Raw genomic sequence first — 22,500 nt, 5'->3', positions numbered from 1 at the left:
TCTGCGAGTTTGCCCTCCCTTTCTCCCCCGACTTGTACAACATTCATGAAAAGATAACCTGGGGCAGTTGTCTGTGTGAGGGGCATCAAACTGCCCTGCCCTTGTCCACCTGGGTCAGCTTTCCCCCTAGAACGTCAGCAAAGAGAGAATGACTACAAGGTCTTTTAGTATTTGAAGACAAGAGTGTGTGTGTGTGTGTGTGTGTGAGAGTGTGAGAGTGTGAGAGTGTGTGAGTGTGTGAGTGATTGTGCGAATGTGCACTTCATCCACCACTCGATACCCGATCGGCCTCGGCTAAGTTTGTGCCACTGTCACTACGGGCGACCGCGGCGATGAATCACCGGTTGCCTCCGATTCTTCCTCAGCTCTCCGCCCACCTCACGATAAGTGTGACCGGCTGCAAATGGCAGAGCTGGCGAAAAAAGCCAACGGCCTGCGTCCTTTTTTCACACACACACACACACACACACACACACACACACACAGAAACACACACAGCCAACGGCCTGCGTCCTTTTTTCTCACCCTCACAGCGTCAGACAGCGAGAGAGAGGAGCGAGCGAGCGAGGGAGGGAGGGAGGGAGGGAGGGAGGAGGAGTGTGTGTCTGACAACTAAATGGGTTTGACCCTTTAAAAGCTCAGCAAAAAGGCAGAGAGGGGCAAAAATGGGGGGTTGGGGGGGTTGAACGTTGGACTGGGTGGGGGGTCTGGTGGGGGTTGAAAATCTGCAGAGATGGAGAGAAAAAGAGAGAGGGGGAAGAAAGAAAGAGAGAGAAGGTGGTAGAGCTAGACACAGCCTGATGCTGCTGCCACTGCCAGTGTTGCCACTGATGTCTGTGCTGCCTTGGCCACCGCCACAGAGGCGATTGTTGTGCTGAAGGCTGCAGTTCCCAATTAAAGAACAGAACAGCCCTGGCAGCATGGTAGGCATGCAGAGAGAAGAAGGGGTGGAAAAGAAGAAGGAGAGAAAAAAAGAAAAGACATAGCATGGTTGAAGGAAAAAATGAGGGGGGGGAGGGGCGTTGCTTTATTGACATGCAGGACCTCACTCGTCTCCCTGCTAAAACACAAGAACCTCACAGGCCTCGGTCCGCACTGATCACCATAGCGATTGCCATGTTGGCTCGACGACCACTTCTGTTTCTTCAACTCGCTCACTCACTCCGTCTATCCCTCCCTCCATCCCTCCCCTTCCTCCCTTTTTCTGCTTTTCTTTTCAATTGATGTGGTTGTATTGGTTGCTGGGGGCGTATTATATGCAGTGGGAACAATGGTCGCACTCGGTGACTTTGCCTTCAGCTTGCTGCAGCGCTTTATTTCAAAGTCTATTTGTGGACTTTGTCCACGTTCTTGTGAATTAACTGACATTCTGCTTACGTAGTTAAGAATGTGATGATAAATGGAAGAAAACAGCACAGTAAGAATGACACGGAGAGAAAAAGAAGGCAGTCTTCTACTTAGTCGCAACACAAAGTAAAGTGGACACCAATAGCATTGTAGCGTACATATCTGATGATGTCAGCCATCAGGGACTCCTGTGTAATTCCCTGCAGGGCGAAGTCTGCATTCTGTTGCAAAAGTCACCATGGAAAGACCACTGTTTTTTTTTGCCACAGATTTGGTTTGCCGATGGCCAAATGAGAGTGTGGTGTCATCGGTCATTGTCTCGGGCCTAAAGAAAAAACTCAGACACCGATATATCTCGTAGCTCACGCCGCTTGACGGTTGCCAAACGTCACATCTCTTTGTGTCGACGGTAGTAAGTGACGAGTGCAGACACCGGCGCATAGAGTACGGCAAGGGGCAAGGGAGAGGGAACAAGTTTGGAAATTTGTATTGCAATATTCCGCTGGGTTTCGTTCGGCTACACAAATGTGATTTAGTGTGGGTAATAACGGAGGGTGGAGGGGGTTGGGGGTTGGGGGTAGTCGAGGGTTCTATCACTCGCCTCCCTCCTGTGTTCTCCTCTCATCACATTGTTCTGGCTATCAGTGTGTCTGAGCTCCATTGGGCCGTCGTTTATCATTCCTGCTTCGGTCGGGGTGAGGTGAGTCATGTTTTTATGAGTCATAGATAAACGTGAATAATGGCCGTCCGACAGCCTCTTTTCTCTTGGTAATCATCGATCACCCCAGGCGTTGCGTTACCTCGTTACCGCTGTTTACAAAAGGTGCGGGCCTGCAGGGCTCGCAGAATTACTAAATACCCTGTAGCCCTTCGGTCAGGCCGTCTGCAGATTTCGGTTGCCCAAAATTAATTAGACTAGCCCAAATAAAAAAAAAAAGACATTTTTTATGTAGTCAGGTAGTTCTCTATTTGAGAAAGCAATAAAAAATACATTTAAAGTCCTCATAAATATCAGTAGGTGTCTTACTAGAGTTTGCTCTTCTTCTGCTCCTCCTGGGGTCGCTGCTGGCCATTTGGGGTGCTCTGAGGAGAATTGTGGTGCCCCCCCCTAAATGTGAATCTCTTAGCATAATTCATATCAACCAATAACACAAAAGCAAGTCACATTGTGTATTGCCACTTCTTTGGTTTAGGCTAAGTTCTCATATGTTGACTGTTTTATCAAGGTGATCAATTCGCTTTGTATGGTTGGGACATAGTTGAAATAATGTGAACCTGATAGGCTTCTACAAAAGAAAGTCCTTGAAAAATTGCACTAATCGAAATGGAGCTGTGTCTCTGTTGAGTTTAGGAGTTTACGAGCCATGCTATACTTTGAGGAATGACAGATCAGATAAGTTCCATCTGTAGCAAGAGAGACTGAGGTTAGCCTTTCAATGAGTTAATCAGTCTTACAATAAACCACACACCCACAAACACATGCTGGTTAGCGCGATCTGGCTGTCCCCTAGACTAGGCTTGTAACGTTAAATCTGGCCTATAGGATATTTTAGTTTTCTAACATTAGTTAGTTAAACTTGAGCGTTTCTTGCCTGATATGCATGTATTGTGTAGGCTAATATTCCTGTATTTTAAGAATTAACACGTGAACACACGAGACGTAAGAGCGTCATCCCACCTGTTTCCCCTTTCCTAAACTTTTGCCTTCATATGAAGTTGTGGTATAAATTCTGTGTTTGTCCTTTTATATGCACACACATCATGTGGGTAGATGTCTGAGGCATTCATCTGTAAAGAGAGCTTTGAGTGCTCTATGAGTATAAAATTGCTATATAAATGCAGTCTATTTATATAAATGCTGTCCATTTGCAAAATATTATTGATCTCAGACTCTAACATCAAACACAACCTGACTAGAAGCCTGCCATGCCTACCCTGGTGACTTACCCCTACCTCAACCAGTGTGTCAGTAATCGACATCATTTCCTGATACACCCCCTCACCTGAAGCACAAGAGGCCATCATAACTGTTGTTAAATCAAATCAAATTAAAATTCCAAACACATCACTGACTGAATAGAATTTGTAGTCATCCCTTTGAACTTTAATCTTTTTCCATCTGTATTCCTCTTTGCTTTGAGTTTTCTTTCTTGTTGTTGTTTCATCGAAGCTCTCTCTCTCTCTCTCTCTCTCTCTCTTTCTTTCTTTCTTTCTTTCTTTCTTTCTCTCTCTCTCTCTCTCTCTCTCTTTCTTTCTCTTTTCTGTCGAGCCACTTTGAGGTTTATGCTTGGCTTGAGGTAATGCTGTCCAATTTTACGGCTGGATAATCATTCGCCGGCATTGTGCGTCCTCTGGATTTTAAATGCTCTGTCAGATGTGATTTTGGACGGTATGCTTCTAGTCTCTGGTGCTCTCTTGATAAGAACGTCAGTGAATTCCTACCTGCATATCTGGAGCTTTGATTCGCTCAAGTAAATTAGTCTTCCCAACAGAGCTGAAAATGTTGCTCTGTTTTTCTAGATTCATTAACCCCTTCTTTTAAGAAATTAAATGTTAAATGTGTTTATTTTTTAGCCATTTGAGATATATATATATATATATATATATATATATATATATATATATATACACAAACTTGAAGTCACTCTACAGTAGGTCACAATGGAAACGGAACTGGAACATGGAACATGGAACTTCCACTGTCCAAAACTGCGATTTGCCAGATAACCCCAATTTCAAACTAGGAAGTAAAAAACGACATTTTTGCTGTAGTGGACAAAAAATATATATGCCAGTGGGTCAGGGATGGCAATCTCTTGCAGGCGTTCATCTTTCAATTACCCAGACTTTCCAAAAGAAAGCCTCTCATCACTGCTGTTGTAATTCTAGTGAGAGTGTTAGATCAGCGTCCATTCCTATCTCCTCCGCCTAGATTAAGCCTCTATTGGTTCCCTGACCTCTCTCACTCCAACCTCGTTACTCACGGAAAAAATGTTATGAGGAGGTGACCCCTGGATTTATGTCATTTCTGAGTGTTTCCATGCAAACGTATCCGCCGCTATTACAGAGGCTTCCTGTGTTTCCCTTGCCGACGGTCGTCGTGGTAATGGAGGGGTCAGGTTGCCCATTAGGGGCACTGGATTGATGTGGACCCCTGTTTATGCGCAGGGGACGTCTAACGTTAGAATACAACACAGGCTTTCGTGAGAGCAGGGGGTAAGTGTGTGTGTGTGTGTGTGTGTGTGTGTGTGTGTGTGTGTGTGTGTGTGTGTGTGTGTGTGTGTGTGTGTGTGTGTGTGTGTGTGTGTGTGTGTGTGTGTGTGTGTGAGAGAGTGTGTGTGTTTCAAACTTATGTTCGGAGCTACCTTCACCTTGCTCTCTGGCCATGAATAGGGGGCTTTGTGTGGGTGATGCCCTTTAACTCCAAACACACACATACACACATTTCCTTGCATATACATACACACACCTGTCAAACTTTGTCCAAGCTACTGTCAGTCCTGACACACACCAGAAACCACCTTTCAGTCTCTCTCACACACACTCACACAGACACACCGACACACACACACACACTCGTGCACACCCAGACTCCATCATTCACAGACACACACACACACACACACACACACACAGCTATGGGGCCTTATTGGAACCACATCTTGGCCCTGCTCCTGTGTCAAGGTCAGCCTGCTTGCTGGGGTTGCCCTCCTCAGATGGGGGTCAGGTTCCATAGTGTGTGTGTGTGTGTGTGTGTGTGGGAGGGGGGGGGGGCGTGGGTGGTTGCGATAGGTTCCTGGAAACTCCAACGTGTAATTTAGTCCCTGCTCTCGGCTGGTCCAATTAGTCACGGTTCTCTCATTAACAACCAGCAGCCGGTACACACTAGTAGTCTCACCCAGTAACTAAGCTCCCAGTCAGATACTATAGAATAACAGCAGTGTGTGTGTGTGTGTGTGTGTGTGTGTGTGTGTGTGTGTGTGTGTGTGTGTGTGTGTGTGTGTGTTTGGGAGTGTGGTTGGGTGTTTGAATGTATTCTTCACTGAGGTTGAGGGCCACGCAGGTCTGAAGGAGGTGTTTTCTGTCCGTTTGTTTCTTTTCTTTGAGTCATTTCTATCAAGGTGGTTGATACACACGTGTACACACACACACACACACTAAGCTTTTGTTTTCTCATGTATGCATGCTCACCATTCACACGCATGGATTAAAAAAACACACCACAGATATGTGTGTGTATTTATTAATGTATTTACTTCTGTGTATATTTATTTATTTGTTATTTTAAAATATTTATGATACATTGGTCTGCTCTATTCAGAAGACACAAAGGTAAATGCCAACTTTAAAAGCACACAAGCATCCGAGAGCGTTAGCTTTAGATCATGCAATTTAAGAACACGTTTAAGATTTAAGAGGTTAATTACCCATCGATAATGAATCGTATCGCTACTTTTCGTGCGTGTGACATTTTTTTGCGTGTTCCCTCCCGCATCCTCGCTCTATGTTGAATGTTCCCCCCCATTGACTTTTATGGGGGATGGCAAGGTTGGCTGTTCTGCAGAATAAAAACGTGGAGGCGCTTTTCCAAAGGCGAGACCGCCGCCATTATGATAATGATGGCCACAAGGTAACCCCCCCCCCCCCCCTAACAGCCAACTTCAGCCCCAATAGAGAGGAAAATTGTGGGGTTGATGTAAGGTCGCATTGACACATGTGCTCAGAGGAGGGCTGCCTTTCTTGAGAGGGCGGAGGGGAGGGGTGGGGAGAGGAGAGGGGAAAAAAAGACATCTGCACGGCATGTGGTGCAGTAGAGTGTACACACACACACACACACACACACACACACTCTTGCGGGAACATGGTCAGGGTCACACAGTTATAGACACACACACACACACACACACACACACACACAGGAACATTTACAGGCATGCACATGCGTGTGCGCACACACACACAGACACACACACACACACACACACACACACACGCAGTGAAATGTAAACTGAGGCATGTCACACTGGTGTCAGGACCCTGCGCTTGGCTACACTATTGATCGCGGGCATCAGTCAGCACACTGAATTGCAAACACTCTTTAGCATAAAAGGGGCGTGAGGCTTTATGGGTAACTTTGTGCCCACCTACGGAACCATGGAAACGCACATTATGCAGAGGCGTCCTCGTGCTGTAACACCCACTGCTCAAAGGTTGATTTGATCCGGCCAATTAGGACGCTGGCATGGAAGGGGCCTCCCATGAGATGCTGCAGGGGCCGTGAAAGATGAGGAAACTGCAGAGCCTCCTTGGGGAGAGAGAGGGAGAGAGAATGGGAGGGAGAGAGGGAGAGGGAGGGATGAAGAGAAAGATAGAAAGAGAATATGTGGAGATAGAGAGAGTAAGCTGGAAAGCGTGATGGAGAGGGAGAGAGAATATGAGGGGGGTGGAAAGAAGGAGATGGCAAGAGAGATGAAGTGAGAGAGAGAGAAGAGTGAGTCAGTGAGAGAAAGGGAACGAGGGAGAGAATGAAATGGATAGATTGAAATGAAGTGTGTGTGTTGATATATTCAGGAAGGATAGCATGGAGAGGGAGGGATGGAGACAGAGATAGAGAGAGGGGGAGAGCGTTATAATGCAGGAAGAAAGAGGGGAGATAGAAAGTTAAAATGCAGGAGAAGAGGAAAAGACTTAACAGGAGAAAGAGATAGAGAGAAAGAGAGAGAGAGAGGGTAAGTGAAGAGATAAAGCCGTAGTGGTGAGGCCTGGCTGTGAATTTAAATGGCCTAATCTTGACTCTGTGCTGTAAGTGACTGTACTCTGGGCTTGAGTTGAGTTGAGCTGAGCTGGTCCTGGGCTCTCCTCCAGTACGGCCGCGTCAGTGTTATCAACCCTCATGAATTTAATTTCACTCCCCCCTGCCCCGGAATCATGCACCCCACCGTCCCACCCCCAGCCCCGTCCCACCCCCAGCTCCGTCCGCCCTCTTGCTCATCACATGACAACGCCTCCTGTCTCAGCCTCTCCCCTCTGTTTCCTCCAGTCGGCCTTCAGCACACTCTCCTGTGAACGCTGCGTCTGACGCAGAGGCCTGACACACTCTCCTGTGAACGCTGCGTCTGACGCAGAGGCCTGACACACTGTCCTGTAAACGCAGCGTGACCGCACTGGTTAAGAGGCCAAAGTGGAATTAGCCTTTCTATATGCCTTATGTCCGCTGTGTTCATCATGCCTGTTTTGGTCAGCAGGAGGAATCCACTTTATTTATTTTTTAAAGCAATTTATTTATTTATTCATTTGCCTAATCATTTCTTTATTTAATTCAAAGATAAAAAATGAGAGCGGTGGGTTTTGATGCTGGCGCATATCAACTAAAGCACAGCAAGAACCTGATATCCAATTTCATCACCCGCCATGCAAATACATTGAACCTATTTTTTTCTGGTTTCCTTTTCACGGTTTCTGAATATTTTTGAAGTCGTCCCTGGATGTGGTTACTGTGTTTTTGTCTATGCCATGGGTTTCATTGAGGAACATGTAACTCTTAAGTTGTGTTCTTGCATTGCTTTGGTGGGTGTAGGGGTGTTCTTTTGTCTCCGGTTATTTTTGTTTTCTGATAAAAACACCTGTAGCATTTCTCTTTAATGTGTTTTCCTGTCACCTGAAGGTTATCAAAGGGATTTCTCTGCTCCTGCAACCTGTTTGATCAGTCAAACCGGATATCTTAATGCGGGTTGAAACATGTGGAAATCCACAGACTTCCTCTCCTAGATCTCAGCGCTGTTTGCCTACGAGAGGTTGGAGGGAGTCATGGCCAGATCGCTTTTGATGTGGCAATGGCACTTAATATTTTAATATTGCAAACGGAGAGTTGAAGTTCATCCAACACGCCTGGCAAAACTGCAGTGAATTGAAATTGATCACTTTATATAAAAACATCCACAATCATTCACCATCTGACACATTTTCTTTATTACAGTAAAGTAAGAAGTTAGGATGATGGTTTAATACATGTTCTGTTAATTGCACTGGTCCACGATGATATACGTAGAAACAACATGGGTTTCCACACCTACATCCTAGTATTGTGATCTCAGTGTGATTGCGTAAGGGAGGACCGGGTCATGGTTGGGTCAGTGTGATTGCGTAAGGCAGGACCGGGTCATGGTCGGGTCAGTGTAGGTGTGGACATGGCTGAGATTCTCATGGACCAGTATTCAAGCTTCACATAAAACACTTGTTAAAAATGCCATGGATATTTGTGGTCTTCATATCTTTTAAAAAAATAAATGTAGTTTTACCTCTTGGAGAGGTGAGTGCCTGTGATTTACGGCAGGTGTTGACATTTTCCCAGTGCTATTCCGGTTTCTACTAAATGTGCATAAAATCCTCTGGGCCACCTTGAATTTCAAGACAAACACAGACACACAGACACACAGACACACAGACACACAGACACACAGACACACAGACACACAGACACACAGACACACAGACACACAGACAGACAGACACACACACATATACACACACATATACACACACACACACATATACACACACACACACATATACACACACACACACACATATATATATATATATATATATATATATATACACACACACACACACACACACACACTCCACAGTGCTCTATTGTCCCCTAGGCCCATACCTCACGGGATCAGCCTTGGATAGGGTACATAGTGGACGAGTCCCATGAATGAACTGGGATGAATGGGGGAAGGTGAATAGGACCCTCCTGAGTGACCATCAGGGCCTAGTGATGTGGCAGTGATGAGGGAGAGAGTGACGGCGTGGGGAATACCCTCTGTTGTGGCATCACACAACACTAATTTGCCTGGTGGAGCCTGATTTGGGGGTGGTGGCAAGGGCTGCGATGGGGTCCCAGGGGGTGGGGGGTATGGGTGGAGGAGTCGGGGGTTGCCGTGGCAGCTCTTTGTGACTTGCAGCGTTTTCATCCACTTAACGTTCTCGCCCGTATTTTTATTTTATTCCAGTCGGGTGAAGAGTGTTTACTTTGAGCAGCCCCGTGGAGACCCCCCCCCCCCCCCCCTCCCCTCCTCACCCAGAGACCACCTCTCCTCTCTTGGGCAGCCCCTTTGTGTACCCGCTCCCCAGCCGACACCCCTCCCTGCCCCCCCAGATGCCCTGGAGCACAGTCCATCACTCCGCATTAGACGCCACGCCAATATGTGCCCCTGGGCCTAATGGCTTATTTCCCTTTTGGGTGGGTGGCGGGGAGGAGAAGCGCTTTAATAATTTACTCTCATCCGAGGGCTTCTCTGGGTGTTCTGGAGGGGCGTAACGATTTGTGACTGTATTAGTGTTTTTTTTCCAGAGGACTTTTAAGTGATTTGTTTTGTAAAGACATATGTTTAGCCTTGGCACAAGGACGCTCGGTTGGGGTACTTGAAATAACAGCAAAATCTCAAGGCAGAAAACATGCACTCGCACACACGCACACAAGGGGGAACAAAATAACCTTATTGGCTACGGATGCATAGATAGTCACTGTTCCATGAATAGCAGCGGAGGATTTTTACAGCTAGCGCAATTTGGCATGACACGCGACACATCTAGCCAGTATATGGAGTGTGCTGCCTGCCATACCATACCCCCCCCCCCCCCCCCCCTCGAGAAAGCCACCCCCCCCTGTGGAGCTGAGGGTTGAGTTCACTCCAAGCACCATCCATGTTGATGGCAGGGAAGAGAAAAACAGGGAAAAAAGAAAAAGAATCTGTTCTCTGAACTCTGGCAGGAGATGCTTGGCACACAGCTTGGGCTTGATGCGTCTCTGAGCTTTCGCCACCAGCAGACACTTAGGATGAGTGTAGAAGGCCACGAGGGAGGGAGAGAGAGAGGAATGGAGGGAGGGAGAGAGGAATGGAGGGAGGGAGAGAGGGAGGGAGAAAATTGATGCGAAAAGAGATGGAGAGATGAACCTTCTCTGAGCTTCAGCTACCAGTAAACACTAGAAGGAAGAGAAAAGAGAGAGAGAGGGATAGATAAGGAGATAGATAAAGAGAGAGAGAGGATTCATGGGTAAAGAGATGGAGGGATGAAGGGAGCTCCAGGCTGTGTGCCCTGCAGTGAAGGCTTCTCGATCCACATGCCCAGAAAGAAAACATAATTAAAAAAGAAAGAAAGAAGTGATGGAAAAAGATACACAGAGAAGATGGAGGTTGGGAAAGAGATAGAGTAAACAATGAGATTGGCGGAGGAGCGGGCGCGGTTGGCAGACACTGGCAGGTCGTGGAGGGGACGAGAGAGTCTCTTCTCTCACTCCGTGTGGCGCAGCAATGTCACTGCTTTAGCACAGGCAACCCGCCGCTATACGCCTGGAGGCAATGCCTGCTTTAAACACCCCGGATAATGACACTAAACATTACTGGTTCAATGCCTCAGTGTCCCTTTCCCCTCCATTCTGTTCATCCCTTTCTCTCTCTCTCTTTCTCTCCCCCTCTGGCTTCTCCACACTGTCATCTAACAGTCAAGGGGTTAATAGAGATGATATGTGAGATATACTTTGGGGTTCTGTTGATCCATCATGTCATTTGATGAAATAGTATGAATCCTGTTAAAGGTGTGGATGAAACACTTGCTATTTTTACATCTTACAGAGGTATTTTGGTAATGAGGTCATTTTGGTCAGAAGGTTTTGTTTTGCGAAATCTTTGTGCGTGGCTAATGACAACTCAGACGGTGCGTCATGAGGAGTTAAGCACGGCTCATGATCGTTTTGTGAAATACCCGTTCTGTTTATTTACAACACTAGAAGCCATAGATAATGGATAGTGGGTGTTGTTTTCGTTGATTTGCGATATAGCTGGTTAAAGTAGCTGTTACTCTTGAATCGCATTTAGCGTATGTAATTGCATTAGCATTTATGATAATGCAATTGTGATGAGGAAGGCCATTTGTGTCGCTTTGTTAAAACGAGATTTGCGCACAAAGGCTGGGTGGCTAAGAAAATCTAATCCAATTTGCCTTTGAATCTGCCTAATAATTTGATTGCAGATCATCCCCTATCTTATTACTTTCCAGCAACTTAAGATACTTATCAGACCACTGGCCTTCAAACATAGCACGCTCTTGAGTGTGTTTTTGTGTGTGTGTGTGTGTGTGTGTGTGCATGCACGGGGACAAGATTTTTATCAAGAACGTTTTTTTGTGGGAATCAATTTCACAGTACAAGAGACGAAGCAGACATTGTCTAAAATGGACGACATGCAGTGGGAAAACATTGTGTGCTACACTTGCTTTTGTCAGACGTGTTGTTTGAAAGACTTCAGCTGTGGAGTGTGCCGGGTGTGTATTTTTAATTATTCGAGGTTCTGAAGAATTAATTATCGCGAAATGGTCCACTTAGTTGACTTAACAGTCCTATTAATTCAGATGTAATTAAATTCAACCTTTTCATGTCAGGACCCTTTTCAGGGGAGTGAAAGGAGAGAGGGAAACGGAGAATGGAGAAACGAGACGAGGCGAACGAGAGAGGGGGAAATATATGTACGCGGAAGCGCATTACTAAGCAGAGAAATGGAATAAGTGTTAATACACTTGCATGAGAAAAGGAGAGGAACAATGAGAGGGGGAAAGAGAGAGAGAGAGAGAGAGCAAGGGAGAGCAAAAGAGAGAGAGAGAGAGAGCAAGAGAGAGAGGGAGAATGAACAAGAATAAAGAGTTTAGCAGATTTATGCAGACGGAAGAGGGTGCTGGATGAAGGGGTGGTAGAAAAGGAGAGGCAGAGAGAGAGAGACATCGGCAGGCCATGACTGGGACAAAGACATGGAGAAAGAGGATGTTGATGGAAGACACACACACACACACACTCACACACACTCACACACTCACACACACACACTCACACACACACTCACAGGCACCAACAGATATGTGCAGTCAATCTAAGACAAGGACGGCAACAAACAGCCCAGAATGAGACGGAGCGTGTGTGTCAGAGAGCCTGAGGGAGACAGGTGACCAAGAGGAGTGCCAGGGAACATTTAAAAAGAAAACACGACACGTGGATAGACAGACTGCAATGGAGAGAGAGACAGAGAGAGGGGGTAGAAGAATACAGATGCTCATCTTGACAGAGACAAGAGACCTTGAGCAATAAAGAGAGTAGAGAGGAGAAAAGACAGGACAGGACAGGACAGGACAGGCCAGGCCTAGAGAGAGGAAACTGCCCAAGACCCTCCGACACAGAGGGAGAGAGGGAGAGAATGATAAGAGTGATGGAGGGAAGAGCGGAAAGAGAGAGAGAGAGAGAATGAGAGGGAGAGAATGAGAGAGAGAATGATTAGAGTGATGGAGGGAAGAGCGGAGAGAGAGAGAATGAGAGGGAGAGAATGAGAGAGAGAGAGAGAGAGAATGATTAGAGTGATGGAGGGAAGAGCGGAGGTAAACCTGAAAGTGGCCATCAAAATGCAAATGGGGAAAGGGGGGGGGGGGGGGGCAGGGGGGTGTATTTACAGCAGTGTGTTAATGCAGTTTAAATCGCACTCTTGTCAAGGAGAGAGCGAGGAGGCCCTGTTTGTGGGGTATGAATCAGGCATTAAAAGCTGATGTGCCCTAAATGGCTCCTCATACATGCATACATACATACACACACACATACATACACACACACACACACACACACACACACACACACACACACACACACACACACACACATATATATAAAACATCACAGCATGGCCGCTTGACCAGACAATTCCTGGTGAATGTATAGCCTCGTGGCTACCTAGCCGTCCACACGGCCAGTCCCCATGTCAAGAACAACAATCTAATTCTAACCGTAACCATACCGCTGAGTTCATATTCAGTCCTAATATTCTGTGAAGATGGGGCACTGCGATGTTTTTCAAGAATGATTATATTTAATGTTGCCTTTGCGTTTGAAGGCCAATGTTGTGACATGAATCTGTGTTTCCAACCCCTATTGTGATATTTGATAACAGTAGAAGTCCTACCAGTACCGATTCAATCATCCATCCATCCATCCATCCTTCCAGTCTTTTGCACTGAGTCTAATGTATAATGTATGTATTCATTAATCCTTAGATTCATTCAATCATATACGAGTCATCATATTATCCCTCTGTCTGTCCATCCTTTTGTCCAATCGTGCGTTCGTCATTCCATCCATCTATCCATCCATCCATCCATCCATCCATCCATCCAGTCTTTTGCACTAATCTAATGTGTCTAATGTGTCATGTGCCCTCTGTGTCTTAGGAGTGTCCAGTGTCCAGCCCTCGGGATTGTGATGCACTGGCTTGGGACCGTCTGCTGATCAGGAGGACGCTGCATAAGGTACGGTCATGTGACACTTCTACAAACACAGACAGACGGAGCAAACCACTGAACTCAGTTGGTCGATTACTGTTGTGGGAGAGTAGTCAAAGGTTGTGAACTTTGACCCTTTGCTTCCCAGAGCCTATTGGAGTCTCAAGCGGTTCTGGCCCTGTTTTGGCATCCATCTGTTTTAGGGTCGGCTGTTTTTCTGACTAGATCTTAAAATTGATGTGAAGTGAGTCAATCCCAGTAGAGTCCTATGGTGTGTGTGTGTGTGTGTGTGTGTGTGTGTGTGTGTGTGTGTGTGTGTGTGTGTGTGTGTGTGTGTGTGTGTGTGTGTGTGTGTGTGTGTGTGTGTGTGTGTGTGTGTGTGTGTGTGTGTGTGTGTGTGTGTGTGTGTGTAAGCGCAGATGACACCCAGAGATTAGCCAATTTGAACCCTGTGTGTTCCACAGAACTGCCAATCCTAACTCTGTGAGATCCAGTCAACAGCCAATCCTAACTCTGTGAGATCCAACAGCCAATCCTAACAATGTAAGATCCAGTCAACAGCCAATCCTAACTCTGTGAGATCCAACAGCCAATCCTAACAATGTAAGATCCAGTCAACAGCCAATGGTAGCTCTGTGAGATCCAGTGAACAGCCAAACATGTATCAGGGCCTGAACAGGAGCAGTGCAAGAGGACATTCGTATCTAGGGCAGAATGGTTGAAAGTCAGGCATACATTCTCCCTCCAAACTCTGTTTGTGGCTTTCTTGTACTTTCTGTTTCAAAATTCTTGTGGCAACGTTAGCAGCTCCGTTCTGATGCCAGCCTGTTGTCCTCTAGCTCATTTCTCCGTGTAGCGTCTCTGCCCTGCACTGTGCTGACTCAGTCGCAGTCACATCTCTCCATTCCCATGGGGCTTCATTTGAAGCTACAGAATGATTCTTTTTGGAGTGTTTTCAGTTTTACAAAATGCAAAGCAACATGCGACGCATAAATATGCATTAGCGCCAGGATTAGCTAGCGTTTCCAGACTAGCCTTCCGCTTGTCTCTCTTCTTTCAAAGAGTGTTTACGGCACAGATCTTTTTTTCCTCTGTGTGTGTGTGTGTGTGTGTGTGTGTGTGTGAGAGAGAGAGAGATAGCAAGATAGGGTGTGTGTGTTTGAATCTGTGTGAGTCTGTGTGTGTTTGGATCTGTGAGGTGAGTGAGTGAGTGAGTGAAAGAGAGAGAGAATGTGTGTGTTTGGATCTGTGTGTGTGTTTGGATATACGTGATTGTGTGTGTGTGTGTGTTTGGACCTGCCTGATTGTGTGTGTGTGTGTGTACAACATAGGCATTTATGGAAATGTTATTCGATAGGTGCTCATCAGCACATGCAAATCCCCAGGGAAATTGCCCGTAAGTCCTTTTCATTCCCTCTCCGTCCTCATCCTCGTCCTCGTCCATCCTCTTCTTCATGCTCATCCCTGTCCTTGCCTGTTTGCCCGCCAAGTGAGTGCGCAGAGCCATGTTTTGATTTCGCTCCTCGATGCAAATTATATTTTGGGAACCTGTGTGTGCCTGTGTGTGTGTGTGAGTGTGTATGTGTGTGTGTGTGTGATATTTTGGGGACAATCATGCAAAAGAGCAGCTGGCTTCCATTTGTGCTCTGCTTGCTTTGAGTCTGTTTCTCTTTCATTGGCTGTTCACTCTCATTCTCCCCCTCTGTCTCTCTTCCTCTCTCCCTCCTCCCGCTCTTTCTCTCTCTCTCTCTTTCTCTCTCTCATCACCCCCTCACTCTGTCCTTTCTGGTTTGAGTCTGTTTTGTTTTTTTCCGCTCTTTCTCTCTCTCTCTCTTTCTCTCTCTCATCACCCCCTCACTCTATACTCTCTGGTTTGAGTCTTTTCTCTCTTTCTTTCTCTCTCTCTGTCAACCCGCTCACTATATACCCTCTGGTTTGAGTCTTTCTCTCTCTCTCTCTCTCTCTCTCTCTGCTCCCTCCCTCCCCTCTGTCTCTAACCTTCACCCTGTACTTTCTGTACCTCCGTATATCTCCCTCTTCATTTGATTTGACACTGTTTTGTCTGCCACCCCCACCCTCCCCTCCCCACCCTCTCCTCTCCTACCAGGAGCGTAGAGCATCAGACCAGGCAGCTAAGTACTTCCTGCTGTGACCCTCACAAACCCACCAGCCCAGAAAAAAAAAGAAAAGAAAAGAAATCTAATCAAATCAAATCTGGGGGGGCTTGGTCATTCAAGTATCAGGTTGGATGGAGAGCAACCACACCTAGTGTTGTGCAAACCCAAACCGGTCCCTGTGTAGTCCAGCAGGCCTTCACCCTTTGCCACATCTGTCTTAGATTTCACCCAGTGTGTGTGTGCTTTTTCAATTGACATTCTCACACACTGACAGAAACACACACACACATGCACACAGTCAAACACACACACACATGCCATTTTTTTTCCATACGAACGGCGTCGCTCGATGCGGCTTCGCTGAGGTTGCCCCGTTGACCAATCACAGCTTGGATTTGCATTTCCATACACCCATGTCTACTCGCTTCAGGGTGTGTCTAAAGTAAGGGCTAAATGGCGCCAATACAAAATAATCGACTAAATGGAGGCAAAGAACTCCACAACGCAAAGTGTAACGTTAGTTTCCTCCGTTTAGACCCCATTTGCCATACATGTTTTTAGGTATGTATAGTATTAGCCTACAAAAGGAAACATTTGGTTCAGTTTAAAAAGAAACCAGCCTGTTTCCAGACTAGTATTTCTTTAGTCGAAGATAACAGAGGATGCTTAGTTAAAATGTATCCTATTATTTCTAAGCCTGAATCCTTGCTAACATTAATGCTAGCTGCTTCTAATTCTATGTGGGCTAGATTGCCAGCTTGCTAGTTCTCCAGATAACAATGCTGTTTAACCATGGAATTTAGCATTTTATCGAGTTTATCCCACTTTAGAGTCACAATGAGAGAATCGGTCTATTTTGTTAAGACAAGTATGAAGTAGAACCAGTTAAAAAGGTTAATCTGGAACGGTTGAATACTAACTACAACAACGATAGTAAATGGTAAACTGCCATTAACATTTCTACCACAGTGAGTGTATTTTTTTATATGTTAATGCAAGCTCTGCCTAAACACAAACACACCACGGCAAGCACTGAATAATGACTGAGCCAATCACAGAAGAGGTGGTATCTCCAGTGTCCTTTGGCGCATGTTGGCACTGTTCAGCTTGAAATGGATATTCAGATTCGTTCAGGACAGCCCGGCTCGGCGTGGCCAAAAGTGCAAATGGAAAAAAAAAAACTTCAACGCACATAGGCACACACACATTGAAACACAGTCACTCTCACACACACACACACACACAACCACACATTTACATTTCCTGCTCAATCTGATTGAGGTTCAGTTATTGATTCTCCCTAGGAGGCAGCAGGCCCCTTCATTAACTTGGATTGGTTTAGGACACCAGCTCTGTCTTCGTGTAATAAGGTGGCAGCTACTGTAGATGACTGGTTTAGGACACCGCCTCTATCTTAGTGTAATAAGGTGGCAGCTACTGTATATGACTGCGCCAACGTTTGCTAAGGACTCACTCTCCCAAGCTTATTTTGTCAGTAGCTTCAAGTATTCATTTAATGGTGTGGATTGGGCAAGGTTTGTCCATTAAAGTCATTGGTGTAGGTTTAATAGCCCTTGTGTGTGTGTGTGTGTGGGAGAGATGCAAGGGTAATGGCAATCTTACCATCACCGAGCACCAAGTCTGTAGAAGTCCTAAGCTATAAACAGGAGTGCCTCACAAATCAAGTATATTAGTGTTGAAAGGTGTCAAATTAATTTCTATCTCTGGACTATTTTCATTATAAACATCTTAATGCGTCCTGACGTTGAATTAAAAGTTTTATTTGATGCACCTTCTTAGCCTAATGTGTGGTCGCTTCAGATTAGCGTTAATCAGGCGGAATAAGACACGATCGCCTTCGCGACTGGGCTCGGTGCCTGGCCAATGGGCAGACGACAGGAGGTCCTCCCTTCCCTGAACCCTCAAGCTTTGGATTTTGCGGCCGGTTTGTCCTGAGCGGAGTCATTTAGTGTGATGCCTCTGGGTCTGTGAGATCGACGAGGCCCCTGGTGTCGCAGTGTAGTGTTATTATTTAAAAACAATACCAATTGATTTGTTTGGCTGCAGTCATTGTGGTGATTTTGTATCCATCTCTCTTACTCAGCGTCTCTGCTCCCACTCTCTATTTCTCTCTCTCTCTCCTTTTTTTTCTTCTGGCTGATGCAAATCTTGTGCTTTGAATAGTTTGAGTAGGGGAAAAGTTTTGCGCTTATTTGAATTTAGTCCAGCAACTGTTTACTTTAGAGCTCGTGTTGATGTTTTGCGTAACAAATGTGGTCTTTTTGTAATACCTTTTTTTTTTTTTTTTTTACTCTTTCCCAACTGACTCAAGTTCTGTAATCAGTTCAGACACGATTTACCAGAGAACATCAATTTATAATCAATATTAAACAAGATCATTGGCCTCCAATCTCGTCAACCCCTCTGCGACTGCAGTTGACACAAGTCAGATGTGGTGAGCTGACATTCAGGATCGGCCTGCATCAAATTAACACAACATTTGAAATCAACCGCTCTTCTCCGCTCCATAAATATCCAGAGATTAGCGCGCCGCCTAATTTGAGGAAGATGACATTTTGGTTTCGGAGCCTTGATGACTTGACGAAGCGGCGCCTCTGTGGTTGGCCCTCAGCACAGTGTTTTGTGAGGGGGCCGTGCTGGCTTCTTGCGTTGTTTTTTTGGCATGAGAAGAGGCCGCGGAGCTTGTTTGTGTGTGTGTGTGTGTGTGTGTGTGTGTGTGTGTGTGTGTGTGTGTGTGTGTGTGTGTTTGTCGCCGATGTGACTCACTGATGTCAGTTGACCGAGACAGATTGCAACTCGCCCTCAGACACTCCACTAGACTTCTGCTGTCTCAGCTCCAACCTTCAAAGCGTGTGTGTGTGTGTGTGTGGATACGTGTGTGTGTGGATACGTGTGTGTGTGGATACGTGTGTGTGTGGATACGTGTGTGTGTGGATACATGTGTGTGTGGATACGTGTGTGTGTGGATGCGTGTGTGGATACGTGTGTGTGTGTGTGTGTGTGTGTATGTGAGTAGCATCTGTGTTATGGATCCCTTCCTTTTGTGTCTTCCCTATCTGTGTGTGATATATTTGTGTGTGATTGTGTGTGTATCTTGACCCTTTGTCCTGGTTCTGCCGTCCTGTGATTAGGAGACTGCTGAGGCAGGGTCTTCTCATCTTCTCGTTCAACACACACACACACACACACACACACACACACACACACACACACACACACACACACACACACACACACAGGCCAAGGCTTGATCTCTCAGCCTCTCTGCTTCTCCCTCACTCTGATAGATATATTGTGTATGTGTGTGTGTGTGTGTGTGTGTGTGTGTGTTGTATGTGCATGGACACACTGCATGACGCTCAGTCTCCTACGCATCTCATTATAAGATTCAGATACAAAAAAAAAAAAAAAAAAAAGATTTGCAATTTAATTAGATCTCGTCCTCCCACTCCTTTGCAATATGTTTTTGCAGTGAAAAAACAGTCATCAGTAAATAACACACTGCAACACTGTTCTGAGTTACCAGCTTCAGTAATCAGTGTAATACACTCAGACTGAAGACATGCAGGGCTTGACATGAACCTCAATAGTTATGATGAGACATCTTAGTAGAGGTGTCTGCATGCAATAGATTTATGTCCAAGTATTTATGAAAGGCATTGCACTACAGTACATCAATGCAAGCTATCAACAGCACATAGTTAATTATCTCGACATCACTTACATCAGGGGTCTTCAACCTTTTTCAGCCCAAGGACCCCTTGGCTGAGAGAGACACTGAGCAGGGACCCCCACCCCCGCCGCCCCAAATTTAGAACTGATATTCATATATTTTATTTGGAACTAAGTGTCTGTCACACACACACAAACACACTCCCCTACACATGTTTGAACATAATGTTACTCTGTTTTCACTCTGTTTATAATTTTATGATTTTTTTTCTCCCTTACAGTTAGCCATTACTCTGTATTCAATGAGGGGGGGGGGACACACACACACAAAGAATTGAGTAGCTTGAGAAGCTTAAGTATGGATGAAATATCTCATACCTAGTGAGAGGCCTGACGTTTGACAATTCCTCACTCATGTCTTTGGCAACAAGATTCTCCCTATGAAGCATTCAGTGCGTCACACATGGCTCTTGCACCGTCTGTGCACATCCCGTCACATTTTGGCCAGGGTATATCATGTTCACGGAAAAAATTGTCGATCACTTTGAAAATCTCTGAACTTTTTTGTACGTCCATGCAGCTGCTGCTTACAGAATATAAATTCCTCCTGCATCTCATTTTGGTCGACAACCACACAAACGCTAAAAGCTGAGGGTCGTTTGACACGCCTGTGGATTCATCTAATTGTAGTGCAAAATAATCTGCTTTCGGGAGTTTCGCGACTAGTTGTGCCCTCACATCAGCTGCCAATTCATCAATTGAAAGGGGAAAAAAGCAAAGGGATGCTTTTCAGTTTGGTTTACGTACTCCTCCTTCCCAAACATCGTTTTTCACATATTACTAGCTGCTGGCAATATTAAAATTTTCCGCAATTATTTATGGCGTTTTGGTCTGAGCGACACGTAATGCAACTTGATAAGTGGGTTTTAAAGCTAGCTCGCCAACTGTGGCTGATTGTCTGCTGGCCCTCAAAAGATTTTAAACGGGAAATATTAAATGTGTGTTTCTTTCAAGTGAGCATGGGGGTTTGCAGGTTTGATGGCTTCATACTTTTGTTTGATAGCACGGAAGAGCAAACCACGCACACTGGTAGTTCGTCACCATCGGTCTCTTTGTAGGTGAAGCCAAACTTCAGATAATTATTTGAATATTTACGTGTTTTCTCCAGTTTGCGTTTTGGGGTATTACGGCATGTTGGCATCCTCTGAAGGTAGATCATCTCAACCGCCATCAGTGCTGTATGACGTGGAGCTTTTGTTCCGAGATATTACAAAACTTTTAAATTGTATGGTTATGGCAGGTAACGTGTTTTGGCACCAGATAGCTAAATGTAGCTAAAAGTGCATATGTTGCCATGATAATCAAATGATCGCGTGAAGATTTATGGGTAGCCTATGTATTATTTTATAAACGAATAGAAAGCAATTGGTACGATCTGTTTATGTTGCCTATTGGACGTTTTAAAATTTTGGAAGAGGGAAAAATGCTTCAGATGAAATAATTTGGCGGACCCCCTGCAGTACCTCCGCGGACCCCCTGGGGGTCGCGGACCCCCGGTTGAAGACCCCTGACTTACATCTCAAGCACATTGCTGATCAATAGCCTGTGCTGGAAATATAAGGTGGGTGCTTTTCATTTCTTAGCTGTCGAACTTTCGCAATCCAGTGGTGGACTGTACTTGACTTTGTGCATCTTGATACTTGAATGATTAAGCCCCCCCACATTTCGCCTGTGAACAGGATGGTCGCTATGTGCTACGCTGAAGGTTCAACGTTTTCAACAATTCATTAACCAAGAGAAAATAGAAAACGTTACAGCTTATAATGTGAGGTAACATGGCTTTTAACATTAACGTTAGCTTTGCTGTCTGCGATGAGTCCTCATCCAGAGAGCCAGATGCTCCAACATAACTGATGTGTTCCCATGTCAAGCAAGGTTAGCTTTGCAATGTCCCGGGTTCACACCTTTCTTGGCAGTGTTAAGAGTGAAGAGCGAAATGCTGCCACACTTTTTATGTCTTTAGTTGTAAAGGTGTCGCCATGACTATTGATCGCTCCAACGGAGCTTACATGTCTGAGCATTCTGAGCCAGCATGAAAAACACACGCAATCAACTAATCGACTACTACATTTGTCTGCAGCTAATTTGGTTGCGGATTTTAAGCGTCGATTATTCACTGCACTCCTATTTGTGTTATTACCCATCATGCCTGGGCTGAGGCATTGGCAGAGTTGTGTTGGATACTCTGCCTTCTCCCCCCCTGGTTGCTGTGCTGAGCTCCTTATGGGGTATATCGTATGTGGGGTATATCTTAAGTGCACCTGTGAGTGCGGTGAAGTATGGCGGCTCTGTGCACCGTGACGGGGGTGCATTTCTTTATTACAGCGTGCCCTGCAGGCAGAGGTCACCCGTCATACAGAAATATGATTGCATATGCCGCCCCCCGCCCCCCCCCCCCCCCGCCCCCTCTCTCTGTTTCTCCCTCCCTCCCTCTCTATTCTCACACTTGACTCTGTCTTTCTCAATCCTTCTTTTCTCTCTCTCTCAATTCAATTCAGTTCAATTCACTTTATTGGCATGGCCATTCAAAGGAAAACAGTGTTGCCAAAGCATAGAACATCGAAATGTAGAAAACATCAATCCAACAAACATCTCCAACTCCTCCCTCAGTCGTTCTCTATCCCTCCATCTCCCTTTCACCCTCTCTCTTGTCTCTCTCACACCTCTCTCTATCCCCTCATCCTCTCTTTCATCCCATAGACAGTCATTCTTTAATAAACCCTCAGTCGCTTCACTTCACGTTGTTTTCTGTGCTTCTAGGTGTCTTGCCAATTCTACCTCTTCCTCTCCTCCCTCCCTCCATCATCTTGGTGTATCAGTCTCTCTGGTGTGTGTGTGTGTGTGTGTGTGTGTGTGTGTGTGTGTGTGTGTGTGTGCTCTACCCACTCTCTTCCTTCTAATGGAACGTGAGCCAATGGGGAAATATGCCGGCGCAGATTGGATTCGTCCATCACTCGTCGTA

General features: G+C 45.7%; 1 protein-coding gene across 12 annotated transcripts in view; it reads left to right on the top strand.

Annotated features, from left to right (window-relative positions):
* LOC105903071 (adhesion G protein-coupled receptor L3-like) overlaps positions 1-22,500 on the top strand; it is a 268,604-nt gene that overhangs the window by 23,180 nt on the left and 222,924 nt on the right. For all 12 annotated transcript variants that reach the window (XM_031584694.2, XM_031584696.2, XM_031584695.2 and 9 more), the window contains exon 2: positions 13,618-13,695. The gene's annotated coding sequence lies outside the window, so the exon portion shown is untranslated. The remainder of the gene's footprint in view (positions 1-13,617; positions 13,696-22,500) is intronic.

This window comes from Clupea harengus, chromosome 18, assembly GCF_900700415.2.
Source record: "Clupea harengus chromosome 18, Ch_v2.0.2, whole genome shotgun sequence".
Lineage (NCBI taxonomy): Eukaryota > Metazoa > Chordata > Actinopteri > Clupeiformes > Clupeidae > Clupea > Clupea harengus.
This window is presented reverse-complemented; position numbering and strand designations above follow the sequence as displayed.